The 13,962-nt window shown below is 36.3% G+C and overlaps 1 long non-coding RNA gene across 1 annotated transcript in view; it reads right to left on the bottom strand.

Moving 5' to 3' along the window:
• LOC132365509 (uncharacterized) overlaps nt 1–11,937 on the bottom strand; it is a 73,122-nt gene extending 61,185 nt beyond the window's left edge. Inside the window, exon 1 of the long non-coding RNA XR_009503117.1 lies at nt 11,855–11,937. This is a non-coding gene — a long non-coding RNA (uncharacterized LOC132365509). The remainder of the gene's footprint in view (nt 1–11,854) is intronic.
• Between the last annotated feature and the right edge of the window lie 2,025 nt (nt 11,938–13,962).

Here is a 13,962-nt window from a genome sequence, read left to right as displayed (position 1 = left end):
TTTTGATTTGCATTTCTCTAATGATTAGTGATGTTGAGCATCATTTCATGTGTTTGTTGGCCATCTGTATACAGAATAGATAGCATTTAATACTGAAATATAAAATAATATTTTGTCCACAATTTGCTTTGTGTATGTCTTTTCTCCTCAATTACATCATGATCTTCTTGTGGCTAGACACTGGATATTATACTTGTGTTTTTTTTTTTAATTCCCTATTTTTATTCTCTTAGCAAGGATCAGATTCCTAGGAGGACCTTCATAAATAACTGTTTTTTAATACTTGCTAAATGGTAAGACAAAAGTCAGAACAAATGCCAAAAATTCCCTCTGTACCTTTCAGCTAACTAGATTCCAACAGAGAGATTTTCGATGTAAACCACGAGATGGTAGATCCTCCTATTGCTGGCTTCTGTATTGTCTGTTGGAAAAACTGGATTCTAATTCTCACTTTTCTACTGGTTTAGTCCATTAAGTGGATCAGCCTTCAATTATCTCACTTAGAAATCAGCCCACTAGCATCTTGAAGATTTAATAAGTATCATTTTATATCGCAAAAGAGCTGTAAGCTTCTTGGGAAAGACATTATACAAATACAAGATGCCGCTATGACTACCACAACTCGTGTGTGATGTTAAATTTCTTCCTGACAATAGTGCAGAGATTTCTTTAGAAGCATGTCATTGCTTTAATTTTTTATTTCACTTTTATGTTTCATCTAGTTCATCTTTTTGAAGTCATTTTCCTCGTTTAAATAGTTTTGTATCATACCTTTTCTCTCAAACTGGTTTTATTTTGATGGATTTAGCTTCCCTGGAGGAAGCTGCATATGGAAAAAGCTAAGAACCATTGAGCTGCTAATAATAATTATCCTCTGCCCTTTCAGAGTCTCTTTTATCTGAGGATATCAAAGTATTTTTCAAGCTGGTATCTATAATTACCTCCATCATACAAAAAAATCACTGTCAGTGAGGCTGAATGACTTACAGAAGGTTGACAAAAGCAAAATGCAGAACCCAAATTCCCTTCCGCCTTTCTTCTTCCCTGTCTCCCAGACTCCAGGACCCCTTGGCTCTGAGGAGATTCGGAGAAAGGGGGAACAAGTCTTCATGATCTGTTGCTCTAACAGAGACCTAAAGACGGTGCCCTCTGATGGCTCATAGCCTGAGGATACATGAATACAAATGGCAAAACATCAATTAAGTAGGCAACCAGCGTCAGAGAGGTCACTTTGGGCTAGAAAGGCTAAAAAAGGCTTTGTCAAGTGGAATTTCAGTCAACCGACCCCAGTAAGTGGCCGGTTCTCCACATGGCCTTGCCTTTGCAGTTTTCTTTCTTGCTTAGAAAAATGGAGTATATATTTGGTAAAGGGCAGGGGTCTACTTTTTCCTCAGCAGGCCAAGATGAGCGCTAGCAAGATGGATTTCTGGCTTCTCCTTAAGGGTATCATTTAGGCCCAGTGTTCACTGAGATTTAGGATCCTTTAGCAATTGACCATCCATGCTCGATAACTTTCAGATTTCCTTTCTGGGTTCTGTTTACAGATAGAATGACATATCTCAAACTGACAAAGTTCTTCTAAGAATGGAAAAATGAATGATGTGAACAGGGTTTGGTGAGCCAGGCATTTCGATTAAACCCGGGGTCTGTGAAGTGGCAGAAGGTCTGGGTCTGACTGATGGCAGAGAGGGCTCTAGGGCCTCCATACTAAATGACGAACCAGGGATCATAAAAGAGATAATGTAACGAAGAACTCAGCCATCAAGTTATTCTACAAATGGAGTAGGGCATTTTACATGTGGAGAGAAGGGTACTGATTGGTATCTGATTATTGCTAATATGTCCCATAGAACCTACTTGGAATAATTGTTTACTGTTAATTTGAACAAGAGCGCTGAGACTCTTTATGCGTATAATAAAGCTAATTTCTGCATTTAATAGAGATGATTTTTTTAACTTAGTAAAATCAGAATCTTATTAAATTTTATAAGTGAATATAACTTTTATAACTTTAGGTTCTCTTTCTGGGTTCTGTTTAGTGATTAAGATGTTCTTATTTCAATCCTCTTAGATTAGATTGAATTCATGATGCTCTCTCTTTTTCTCTTAGGCATACTACGATTGTTTTCCAAATATAGCATTTTCACAACAAGCTGTTTCCTACATTCATTTTCATATTTGCTCTCAGACCTTTAAAGAGCACTAATGGTTTATATCTTCCTGATCAACAAGGAATTGATGATATTTGATTTCAGGGAAATAAAGGCTATTATTTATGAAGCATTTCCTATATGGCTGGTCTTGGGTTAAGCTTCACGCACTGTGTCATTTCATCCCTAAAACAACAATATACGTTAGTCACTGGTGTTATTTGCATCTTATCGATGAGGAAACAGAGGCTTAAAAAGTTGAAATCATTTGATTGATGCCACACAGCTAGGAAATGACACAGCTGTCATTAAAACCCAGGTCCTACAGACTCCAAACCCACTCTCTTGACTGCAATTTTAACCTGTTTCGTAACTGATTTTTAAATTTCTAGTTCTATGACCTTCACTGTCTAGCTAAGCCATCACAAACCATGTGCCATTTTACTATCTGCCCAAACATCTTCGGCCAGCATGTTGGCATATATGTATTTACATATTCGATCAAACTGGAAACACCAAAGATTGCTAACCCTATACCTCATGCCTTAATCGGGCTCTAAAGACGCTCTGCATAAGTGTTTCAACCTTAATGACTGTAATGTCCTCTCAAAAAGAGATGACCTTACTAAGGGTCATTTCTTGGTAAATAAAACTCTGCTGCTGTTGACTTTTGATTCATCATCACACTGATATTTAGTGTCAGCCCAGCGTGCTGGATGAGGCAGCAGTGTTGATCTCTTATAAAGGGAGACAGGTGGCTGGTCACGGTGGACGCGGTCCCTTTGGCAGAGGTGGGGAACCACCGCAACTATTATTTAGCATTTTAATTGAAGTTGGCATATGCAGAACCACTTTTCTTTTTAATATTCTTTTCAAAAGAGAGGAAACCAAAATAGAAAGTATTATAACTTCTTCCTGTGTCATGTACATTTCGCTCCTTCACAAGAGGAGACTTCCCTCTACTTTGACTCAAATATAGCATTCTCATGGCCCAGGCTGATACTCAGTCGTCAAAACCAGTGCAAGCAGGTGTTTAGCATACCAAGGAGAGTAAAGGTTTTTGTCAACTTTTTAAACAACTTCGCCCACAATCACCAACGCTCTCCAAATAGAATCTGCTGACTTCAATGGCAGGGTCAGTATTACAGAGTGACTCACTGCTGGAGAGAGCGAACAAGCTCAACAAAGGCTACTCGTAGATGTAAATGCTGTTTCCTCATTGCTAGTGAAAGCTACATTTTGCACAAAATAGAACTCAGGAGCCTGTGGGTGGGGGTTCCTGCGTCTCAGATATCCCTCGGCCTCAAAAAATACACACACCCTCGAACAACTGTTTCCCTCCCCTTCCTCTCCCGACTCCTAGAGTGCACCAGATGCATTCAGTTCCTCCGTAAAAAATACTCCTGAACTCGATCCAGTCCAGCCCTAACCCACGCCACTTCCCAGAAGCTAGGCTTGCCAAGGTCTCCAGTAACACGCTCACTGCCAAAACGAAATGGCACTTCTCCATCTTGATGCTCCTTGACCTATGTACAGAATTTGACACTGCTGATAACCAATTACACAACTCTCTCTCCTTGGCTTCTGAGCCTCTTTCCTCATTTAGTCTGACTCTCACCTCATCTGCTTTAGAGACCCTTCACCTTCTTTCCCCTAGCTTCCACTTTCCATGGGGTAACCCCCATTGCTTGGCAAGTTAGTTAGCTATTTCATCTCAGTTGCCTCACTGATGGCAGAGGCCATACTTTATTCATGTTGGAACCCCAGTGCCCAGACAGTGCTTGCAAAATAACATGAGCACAAAAATGTTTACTGGATGAATGCACATATATAAGAAATCAATTTCTGTACTCACCTCTGTCCTGCACATTGCATCTGGCTGTAAGACAAGTTCCGTGACCAATTCATATTAAACAGAAATTTATCATCCGTCTTTAACTTTTCCCATATCCAATATCCATGTGTCGGTAAAGAACACTGATAAATAAGAAAGCTCCCAAATAAAACTCCTCACTGACTCTTGGTTGTTTTTCCATTTCTATTTCCAGTTCCTAATTAAATCTGCTTTCTCAGTCGTGACATTTTCTGAATCTGATTTGCTTTCTTTTCAACTCTTCTGAAGGATTTTTTACAGAATAAACAAAAAAGTACTCTGTGTTCAATTGGCATTTTGTATAGTAACTACTTGCTCTAATGTATTACAAAGAGCAGCCAATTAATACTTGTTGAGTGATGGCCACACGAACACCTGTATCATGTATACTGTTTCTCAATTTGATCATTAATATATTCCAGATACACGAAGTAGTGGTTCCATTGTCTGTTTATTTTAGTCATTTTAATGACCAAATCATATTTTCTCAAAAGTGCTATAGTCCAAGTCAAACAATTTGTTATTTCAGTGAAAAATAAGAATTTGACTCTATCACCTGTTAAGTTTGTTCTATGGTTTATATGTAATCCTTCAACTCCTGTTCGTTTAACCACAGACTCAGGTCCCCGGAATCCCAAGTTACAATATTTCTTTCCTATAAGTCGTCAGTTCTTCTGCCGAAGTTATCTTTTTCACCTGTTGTTTTGTATATGCCAGACTTTTCTGAGGCCATATAATTTTTTTAATTTGTCCTATAAATCATGTGTAAGATCCTCTGGCTCAATTGCAAAGTATTTCATCCTATTTTTTAAATGCCGTACTAGTCATTTTTCTCTCTTCTTGTATACCCTCTGATTGGACCACATTATGTGTCTGCTCACTACCCACTTCCTTTGATCATTTTACTTTATATCTTCTTTCATTTGGAAGGATAGATAAAGATAGTTACATAGATAGATAGATAGATAGATAAACAAAGTCACCTCTTACAGACATTAAAGAACTGTTCAATATAATCTGCTAGCACCAAGAACTTACTTCTTAATAACAGATATTGTCTTTTTATCCCCTCTTGATAAGCACATCTCTTCCACATTTGTAAGGAATCAAAGGCATTTATATTTGAACATCGTTGTAAGTGTGGTTTACAAAGCTATCTCTCCTTTTATGTATTTCTCTGTTTTATTGTCATCAGTTTCTGATTGCAAACTCCTAAAAGGAAGAACTGATATTTATTAAACATATCCTAAACAGTTTTCAGCAGAGTAATATGAGGATATAGGCAAGTAAAATATTATTTATGTCTATTAACCAATTATCATGTATGTATCTGAAATTCTGTAGGTATCTGAAACTCTAAAAATCGATTAATTCTTTCATCTTTCATCAGTATATACATTCAACCTTGCTAGAGGGAATATGTAATGAAAATGGACCCCTTCCATTATTCAGTGGATCTTGTTAGATCAATAGTATTTCCCATTTAGTAAAATGTGATGTCTCATGATTTTTCATAGCAATCTGTATAATTGGAAGGGATTCGCTTTGATTAACATAGAAGAGTGCTAATTCATATGAGGCATCATAATGAGATATAAGAGAAGCCTGTGTTGATATTTCTAACCCATCTGAGTTTCCAAAATAAATAATTTTAGGAAACTAAAGAGAACACCTTTTCAATCTTCCTGTTGAGATATAAGAGAAGCCTGTGTTGATATTTCTAACCCATCTGAGTTTCCAAAATAAATAATTTTAGGAAACTCAAGAGAACACCTTTTCAATTTTCCTGTTGCTTACCATTCCTTCTATTTGATTTTTTTTAGTTACAAACCATGTACATTCCAAATTTCTTTCTCTGTGTGTCATAGCTACATTCTTTTGCCTGACATTTTAAATCTTCAGTGAAATATAAATGAGCAACAGCTTCCTGATAACCACAAATTCCCCTTTTGTTTTGCTTTGTCTAAATGTTCTTCTTGAATGCCCAAAGGACTTTCTCTTCCTGCTTGGCGCAGGCTGAAATTAGTTTGAATCACATTATTCTTACATCCAGGGTACCTACATTATGATTCCAAGGGTAATTTGTGTCCTTTAACCATAAAGTGCTTATCATCAGTGCTTCAAGGGACTACAATCTGGCCTTGATCTTGTTCATCAAGGCTGCTCGGGGGTAGAGCTATTCACTGGCAAAATATTGGTTTCATTCCTATGACAACTTGGAAATCTATTTCTCAACCAAGCCAGTGATTTCTAACAGCATTTTTTAAAATCACATTTACAAGACAGTGCTGATACAAAAGTGTGCATCCATTTTTTCTCCATTAAGTTCAAAACAAGCAATTCTTTTTACCATCTCTCCTTGAACTTCAGTTCTGACCTAAATATTCAGCCCTTGAACATCAGCTAAAAATCTTGCTCTGCCTCTGTGTTAGTGGGGTTTTTTAAAAGTGTGTGTATGTATGTGTGTGTGTGTGTTTCCTTTTCAATATCTCATTAAAAGATTAAGACACTCTATTATTAGTTGAAATAAATGGGTAAACTTTGCCTTGCTTATTGTTCATTCATGCTGTTATCTTCTCCCAGTTAGATTACCCTAATGGCAGGTCACTTGGTCTGCCAAAAAGACTGATTATAAACCTTTGTTTTGTGCAAAATTCCCACTGTCCACAGGGTGTGGTGCAGAGACTACTCAGCCATTCCTGAGCTGTCATAACATTAGGATACTTTTTGTGAATAAACAGATCTACTTTAAGAAATTATTTGTGATCCCCAAGTTGGGTTTTGTACCCAACTATTTCTCATGTTTGTTTCTGGGCACTAACCTGGTAGCTACCCTCTCAGTTCAAAGTCATTGTCACACATACACTGAAGATAGTTAACATTCTCCTAAATTCTTCGAAATTCCTGATTAATAGTATCTTGCCTTGAGTTAAATTTGTGTCAACCTCAAACAACCAATTACAATGTGGAAAAAGTTGTCAAAACCTTAATTTCACATCACGAGTGAAAAAATACATTTTGATGAATTCTACTTTTTATAGGCTAAATTCAGTCAAGACAGTTTCTATGTGACAACAATGGCTCAAAAATGGAGAGATTTTAATCCAGAATGTGTAAGTGACCACGTTACTGTCACATAAACATTGAGGTGGGGGATTTCTCAAGACACCAGTCATAGTTCTTACTGCCTTATCAAAGAGCCCAGAAGACTTGAGCTCTAGATCCAGCCCTGATGCTCTCTAATTAGATGGATGACACAGGCAAGTCAGCTAACCTCTTTGTGCCTCAGTTTTCTTTTGTTAAGATTGGAGGTTGGGACCAGGACAGCAACTCTCAGGTCTATCTGGCATAACTCGGGTCAGAATATGGCATTCCAGGTCTGGCACCAGCTACAGCAGGGTTGAAACTCCAGTCTACACCTTCTACCAGGAGCCCCTGGAGCCAGAGGGAGTGAGTGGCACAAAAATGTTAGCCTTCAGATGTGCCAGGAGAAATAGAGAGTTTGAGAACTCCTGGAGCAGATCATCTCCAAGATATCTGCGAGGATATAAATCCTTCCACCTAAAGTGAGTCATTGGAATACAAAAAAATTAATCATATTTTAAGAGAGTAAGATTCTGAAAATTCAACCTGGGGCTATGCTGTATAAAAAATAATACAGCTTTAATCAACAAGGACCTACTGTATAGCACAGGGAACTCTACTCAATACTCTGTAATAACCTATATGGGAAAAGAATCTGAAAAAGAATAGATATATGTATATGTATAATTAAATCACTTTGCTGTACACCTGAAACTACCACAACATTGTAAATCAACTCTACTCCAATATAAAATAAAAATTAAAAAATAATAATAATACAGCTTTAAAGGGATTAGGTTATGGAACTCTGTGAATAAAATGTGTAAGAAATATCGTCACATTGACCACTTTCCCTCAAAGGCAGTAAGATTGTAGAATATCAAGACTGTTCTACTTTTACAGAACACAGCCGCTGACTAGTGAAGCAGCACCCATTTTTGAGAAGGAGGCAGACATGTTTTCCAACAATTAAAATGAATGTGCTTAAAGAAGATGTACATATATTCAATGGAATATTACTCAGCCATGAAAAAGAATGAATGTCATTTGCAGCAACATGGATGGACCTAGAGATTATCATACTAAGTGGAGTAAGTCAGACAGAGAAAGACAACTATCATATAATATCACTTTTATGTGGAATCTAGAAAAATGATACAAATGAACTTATTTACAAAACAGAAACAGACTCACAGACTTTGAAAACAAACTTATGGTTACCAAGTGAGGAAAGTGGTGGGGGAGGGTTAAATTGGGAGATTGGAGTTAACATATACACACCACTATATATAAAATAGATAATCAACAAGGACCTACTGTATAGCACAGGGAGCTCTACTCAATATTCTGTAATAACCTATATGGGAAAAGAATCTGAAAAAGAATAGATATATGTATATGTATAACTGAGCCACTTTGCTGTACACCTGAAACTACCACATTGTAAATCAACTATACTCCAATATAAAATAAAAATTAAAAAAATAAAATAAAGTAAAATGCATGTGCTGTGTGAGGTCAAGACTATCTGCGTAGGGGCTGAGGGATCACCTGAGAAGGATACTGAAGCATGGGTAGGAGTCCATTAAGAAAAGAAATGTGGCTTGGGCCATCCAGGAAAAAGCAATAGATTGCACAAAGAATCTGTCATGTTTGTTTGAGAAAAGATGACAAGTTTCTTGAATCTGGAGAATTAGAAGAATGGGAAATCCTCAAAAAAAGGCTGAAGATATGGGTAGAAAGTAGGTTCTTACGGGATAAAGTAAGGAGTCTGGATTTTATCACATAGGAAATGGACTCCTCAATGATGTTTGTTTTTATGGTATTTATTTTTTAGCTTCACCTATTTTCTCTTTTTTATGACTACAGCTGCTTTCTAAGAGAGAGGAGCAAATCAAATGGAGAGTCATTTGGTCTGTGCCTTGATGGGGTTTATTGAACAAGCCTGACGGGTTTAACGTACATGAGGCTGGGGGAGGGTTAGCTGAAGTAGCTAAAAAATGAAGGGAGAACAATTTGGAGTTCTTAGATAAGGAGATCAGGAACAGAGCAATGATGGGAGAACTCAACAAGAAAAAGAAAAGCGGAGGGAAAAAATGTTCATAAACACGTTAGTAAATATTCACAGCATAAGGGAAAATGAGGGATATTTTAAGAATGATTAACTCTTTGCTCCATTTGAAGTTATTTGTATTGCTAATGTTTAATTCACTCTTCAACCTCTTCCCAAATCTCCAAGTTCACTGAACTTGTATTTATGTGAGTAGGTATTTTAATGTTTGTGAAAATCAAGGGGTGGGCTGAGTTAGTTATATATGATACATGAAGGAGGCAGGGCCCAGAGGCTGAAGTGACTGGAGAATTTAATATCCACAGGCATGTGTAAAAGTCTTGGGGAGGGTTTTGGTTAACAAGTCATGGAATTGGGGGGAGAGGAAGAGTTTTTGCTCATTTTATCTGGAAGTCGATTGCAAGGGTGGAGGTGGCAGAGGCCGACCTAATCTAACCTCTGCTCATAGTAGGTTTTTCAGTGAGAGAGTGGCATGACCAAATTCACTGTTAGATAATATAGCAGTACAAGAATGAACAGGGACGATGACATTGGAGGCAGTGGGATAGTACCTCAAGAGGCAGTGCTGACGCTGAAACAATAGTAAGTAGCATTTGAAACAAAGGTAGGTAGGTGTCAGTAAGCACACCAATGTATCTAGCTAGATAGATCGGGGAAATGGTACTTGCACTAGGGAATGCAGAGGGGCAGGGGGTGTGGGGAGGAGTGATGAATTAGATTTAGAATAGAGGCTTTAGACTTTGAAGTGGCTGTGATAGAGTTAAGCACAGGTGCCCCTTAGGAGATTGTGTATACACCTGGAGAGACTTTGTGTTCAACAGTACTTGATTTCACTTTTATCTTACCCAGAATGGGGGTACTGGAAGTATTAATATGTTTTGGTTAGCCTTCCAAGTAGAGGACATCTGTTTACAGATGTACCCTTTTCCCTCTTATTGAGTTATGCGGTTCTTTCCCTCTTTCCTTCCTTCTTTCCTTCTTTCTTCCCTCCCTTCCTCTCTCCTACTTCACTCCCTATTCTCTTTCAGCAAACAGTTAATTGAAGAAAACAAAAACTCTCTATCGTTTGCAATTTTTTCTAAATCCTTTTTAAAAATTATTTTATACATTAATTTCATATGAAATGGTGAGAGCATTTTCTCACATCTAAATTAAATGAGTTGTCACAGTTTTGATATGGTGACATCTGTTGTTACTTCAACTCTTAGGTTTTATTGTTATTATTAAAAGAAAATCGCTCCCGTCATATTTTATAAACAACGTATTTCTTGTATTCATTCTGTCTTAAGGGGAAAATTATTCTTAAAGTTATTCCTCTATTGTTATCTATTAACATTAATTTAATTCTCTAAAACTGTCTTCTCTTTTTCCCATTATTCTTTCTATCTGCTCTTCTTATATGAATTTACACTTTCCCAGGTCTTCTGATTTGAACTCCCCAAATGTAAATGGATGATTAGATCGCATCACCAAGCATTTATGAAGCTTTACTTAACTTTTTTGGCTCTGTTATAGTCATCTCATGGTTCTTATATGAGCACTTCATTAGAATCATTTAAATTCAATTTATTAAGCCAGCCATTTTTTCATAGGTAGAGCAAAATAGAAAAGCATATTAGAATCATTGTCAGAAGGAGTTGAAATATACAACATAATCATTGTTTCTTCTTTAAATCACAAAAGAATAAGGACCTTATTAACTTGTTTTATTAGAATTTTTATTGAAAACACTCGAATTAGTAAAAGCCATTAAAAATCATTTTAAATTATCTTTTTAGAAATTAGAAGAATTTTAAAGACATTATTTTGGACCCATGACATATACTTAACGGTAAGATAATAAACACGTGGTAATTATAAAAAGCGTAATGCTTGTAAAACATTAATTTCTAATGAAAGGTGCTAAAATGCTTACAGAAATTGGTGACAGCAATGAGGATTGAATTGTATTAAATAAAAATAAGATATACTACCGTTTCACTAATGATTAAATACTTACGGGTGTTACTGTTATCTCCACAGAAAGTTGACTCTTAAACATCATACTTCAATTTTTTTTTCAGAAAAGTTTGTTCCTATAGATGCCTTCCAAAGATTTCTAATGCTAACAACTTATATTGATTTTTTAAAACCTAAGAGGACCTAGGGCCTATTATAATACTTTTATCTCTTCAAATCTCTAATTAAAATGTTCATTATTTAGTTCATACAAAAACAAGACAAAGGACAATTGAGATTAATTATCATCAAGTAGATTTTGAGATACATTTATTCTGAAAAAAATTACGTTTGAAAATGGTAGTCATTATTTTGAAGTTTTCAAATTATATCTTAAAATAGCTAAATTTAAGTATCATTTGTTTGCATTATATATTTCTTCTGTAGAATTTAAGGTATTTTACTATATACATAATATAAATCAGCAAATACTTATTGAGGCAATAGATACTCACACAATAGTCAGAAATAAAATAATGGAAGTTAAAAGGATCCTCAAGAAATTTTCCCAAAGTTTCACACGAAGCCAGTAGTAGAACCGAGAAAAAGAATATATGCAGTATTCCAGTGTAGCGATCACACTATACTTCTAGGACCACACTATTTCATATCATACATACATTATCATATATGTATAAAGATATCCCAAATTCCCTCCTTTGGGGAGAGAATCCTCACCATTTGTTTAGTGGTGAACAAATTCTTCAGAATGCAGTCTTAAGGTCTTACAGCTAGTACCTCTTCCATAAACCTTTCATGAAAAGGTCACTGCCATTCAAGCTCACCCTTCTTTCTCCCTTATATGTTTGTATGGGTCACTCAGCGCCCTTTCTCCGGCTTGGAAAGCCATCAAGAACTTTTATCTTAGGAGACAGTTGCCAGTTCTGTGTAATGAACCAGTCAGCAGGATTCTTGGGGGCCATAAGTATAAGCCTGTCTGTGCCCTTTTTCTCAGACTAAGAATGCCATTACCTCAAAAGCTAGCTATTGGGAAATAGTCTTAACTTTTGACTGGAATTTATACAGCCTCAGAGCCCACCCTTATTCCTGGCTATGGAGACATTCTGTTTTAACTCTATAAGTCTATTTTTTATTATGTCTTTTTTTTCATTTTTATTTTATATTGGAGTATAGTTGATTAACAAGGTTGTGTTAGTTTCAGGTGTACAGCAAAGTGATTCAGTTATACATGCACATATATCCATTCTTTTTCAGGTTCTTTTCCCATTTAGGTTATTACAGAGTACTGAGCAGAGTTCCCTGTGCTATACAGTAGGTCCTTGTTGGTTAGCTGTTTTATCTATGTCTATTGATACAGATAATAGGTTTATCAATACTAGAGAAATCACTGAAAACTCCTTCTTTTCACTTTTGTATTGTCTTACCCAGAATGTGGGTACTGGGGTTATTAAAATGTTTTGGTTAGGCTCCCAAGCAGAGGACATGAATTCACAGAGCCTTCAAACATCTCTGTTGTTTCATTTCTCCCCTGTCTCCCTCCCTCAGGATATTATCATATTTGGCAAGATGGGGTTCAATTCCACTTAAAATGATGGAATTCAACAGTCAACCCATCTAATGCTTGGAATCTATACACTCTTAGAAGCACAGTTAAATTTAATCAGATATTAGGCTGTAAAATTAATAGTTTTACATTCGGAACTAAAACAGATTTGTGAGTTTCATTTGACATTTTAAGAGTGAGATAAAATAAATATGTAGTAAAACACCAGGCCCGTTAAACCAAAATATTTAGTGGTCATATTTTATGTTTTATGGTTTTACAATGTTACAAATTGCTATGCTATACATCAATTTTAGTATATTTGCATATTGTATACAATATGATCGGAAACAAAGTAAAGAAAGCAGTGTGGGTATTTGGAATACAGGAAGAAGTGATTATGCCACAAATAAAGTTTACTGCTAATATATTAAAGAAAATGCACATGGCATATGCAGTTCACACTGTGGTACATCTTTTTGGAGCTCAATCATCCTTCAAAATATAATAGGAAATTTCACATTTTGTACATCAACTTTTCAACAAATAGAATTTGTATGTATTCAGGTAGGCTGTATCACTTGATTTTTTCCTACATAAATAATCATAAATCATTAACTTCAGACTCTAGGAATTGATTCTTTAACCCATTGCTTAGCTTTTTCTTTGACTGTCGTATATATACGGGAAGGAATTTCCCTATTTAAACCTCCCTCTGGGCTTCCCTGGTGGCACAGTGGTTAGGAATCCACCTGCCAATGCAGGGGACACGGGTTCGAGCCCTGGTCCGGGAAGATCCCACATGCCGCGGAGCAACTGAGCCCGTGCGCCACGACAAGAGAAGCCACCACAGTAAGAAGCCCGCGCACTGCAACAAAGACCCAACGCAGCCAAAAATAAGATAAATAAATAAATTTATTAAAAAATAAATAAACTTTCCCTTCCTCAGTTTTTCCATTCCCAGTCCTACCTTCAAATACAATGTTTTGCTTCCTTTTGACAGTCTCACATGTTTTAGGAAAAATAACTGTAAATTTCTGAGGCAAAACAATCCCAAAACTAGATCATTAAACTCTTAAAAGTTTCTTCTTGCCAATTTTGATAAATAAATGAAAATGTGAAGCTGGTTTGTTCTTAACAATTTTTAGTACAATTCTCAATTCCATGAGTCAGTATGTGGCATTCACTCAAACCTCACCAGTCATGGCTTTTTATAGAGGAAAGGGAAATAGTGTTTTCAATTATCCATCAAAATATTAGGCATCCATATCACTGCTTTTCT

This window comes from Balaenoptera ricei, chromosome 4, assembly GCF_028023285.1.
Source record: "Balaenoptera ricei isolate mBalRic1 chromosome 4, mBalRic1.hap2, whole genome shotgun sequence".
Classification (NCBI taxonomy): Eukaryota; Metazoa; Chordata; class Mammalia; order Artiodactyla; family Balaenopteridae; genus Balaenoptera; species Balaenoptera ricei.
Note: the sequence above shows the minus strand (reverse complement) of the source record. Positions and strands in the feature narration are given on the sequence as shown.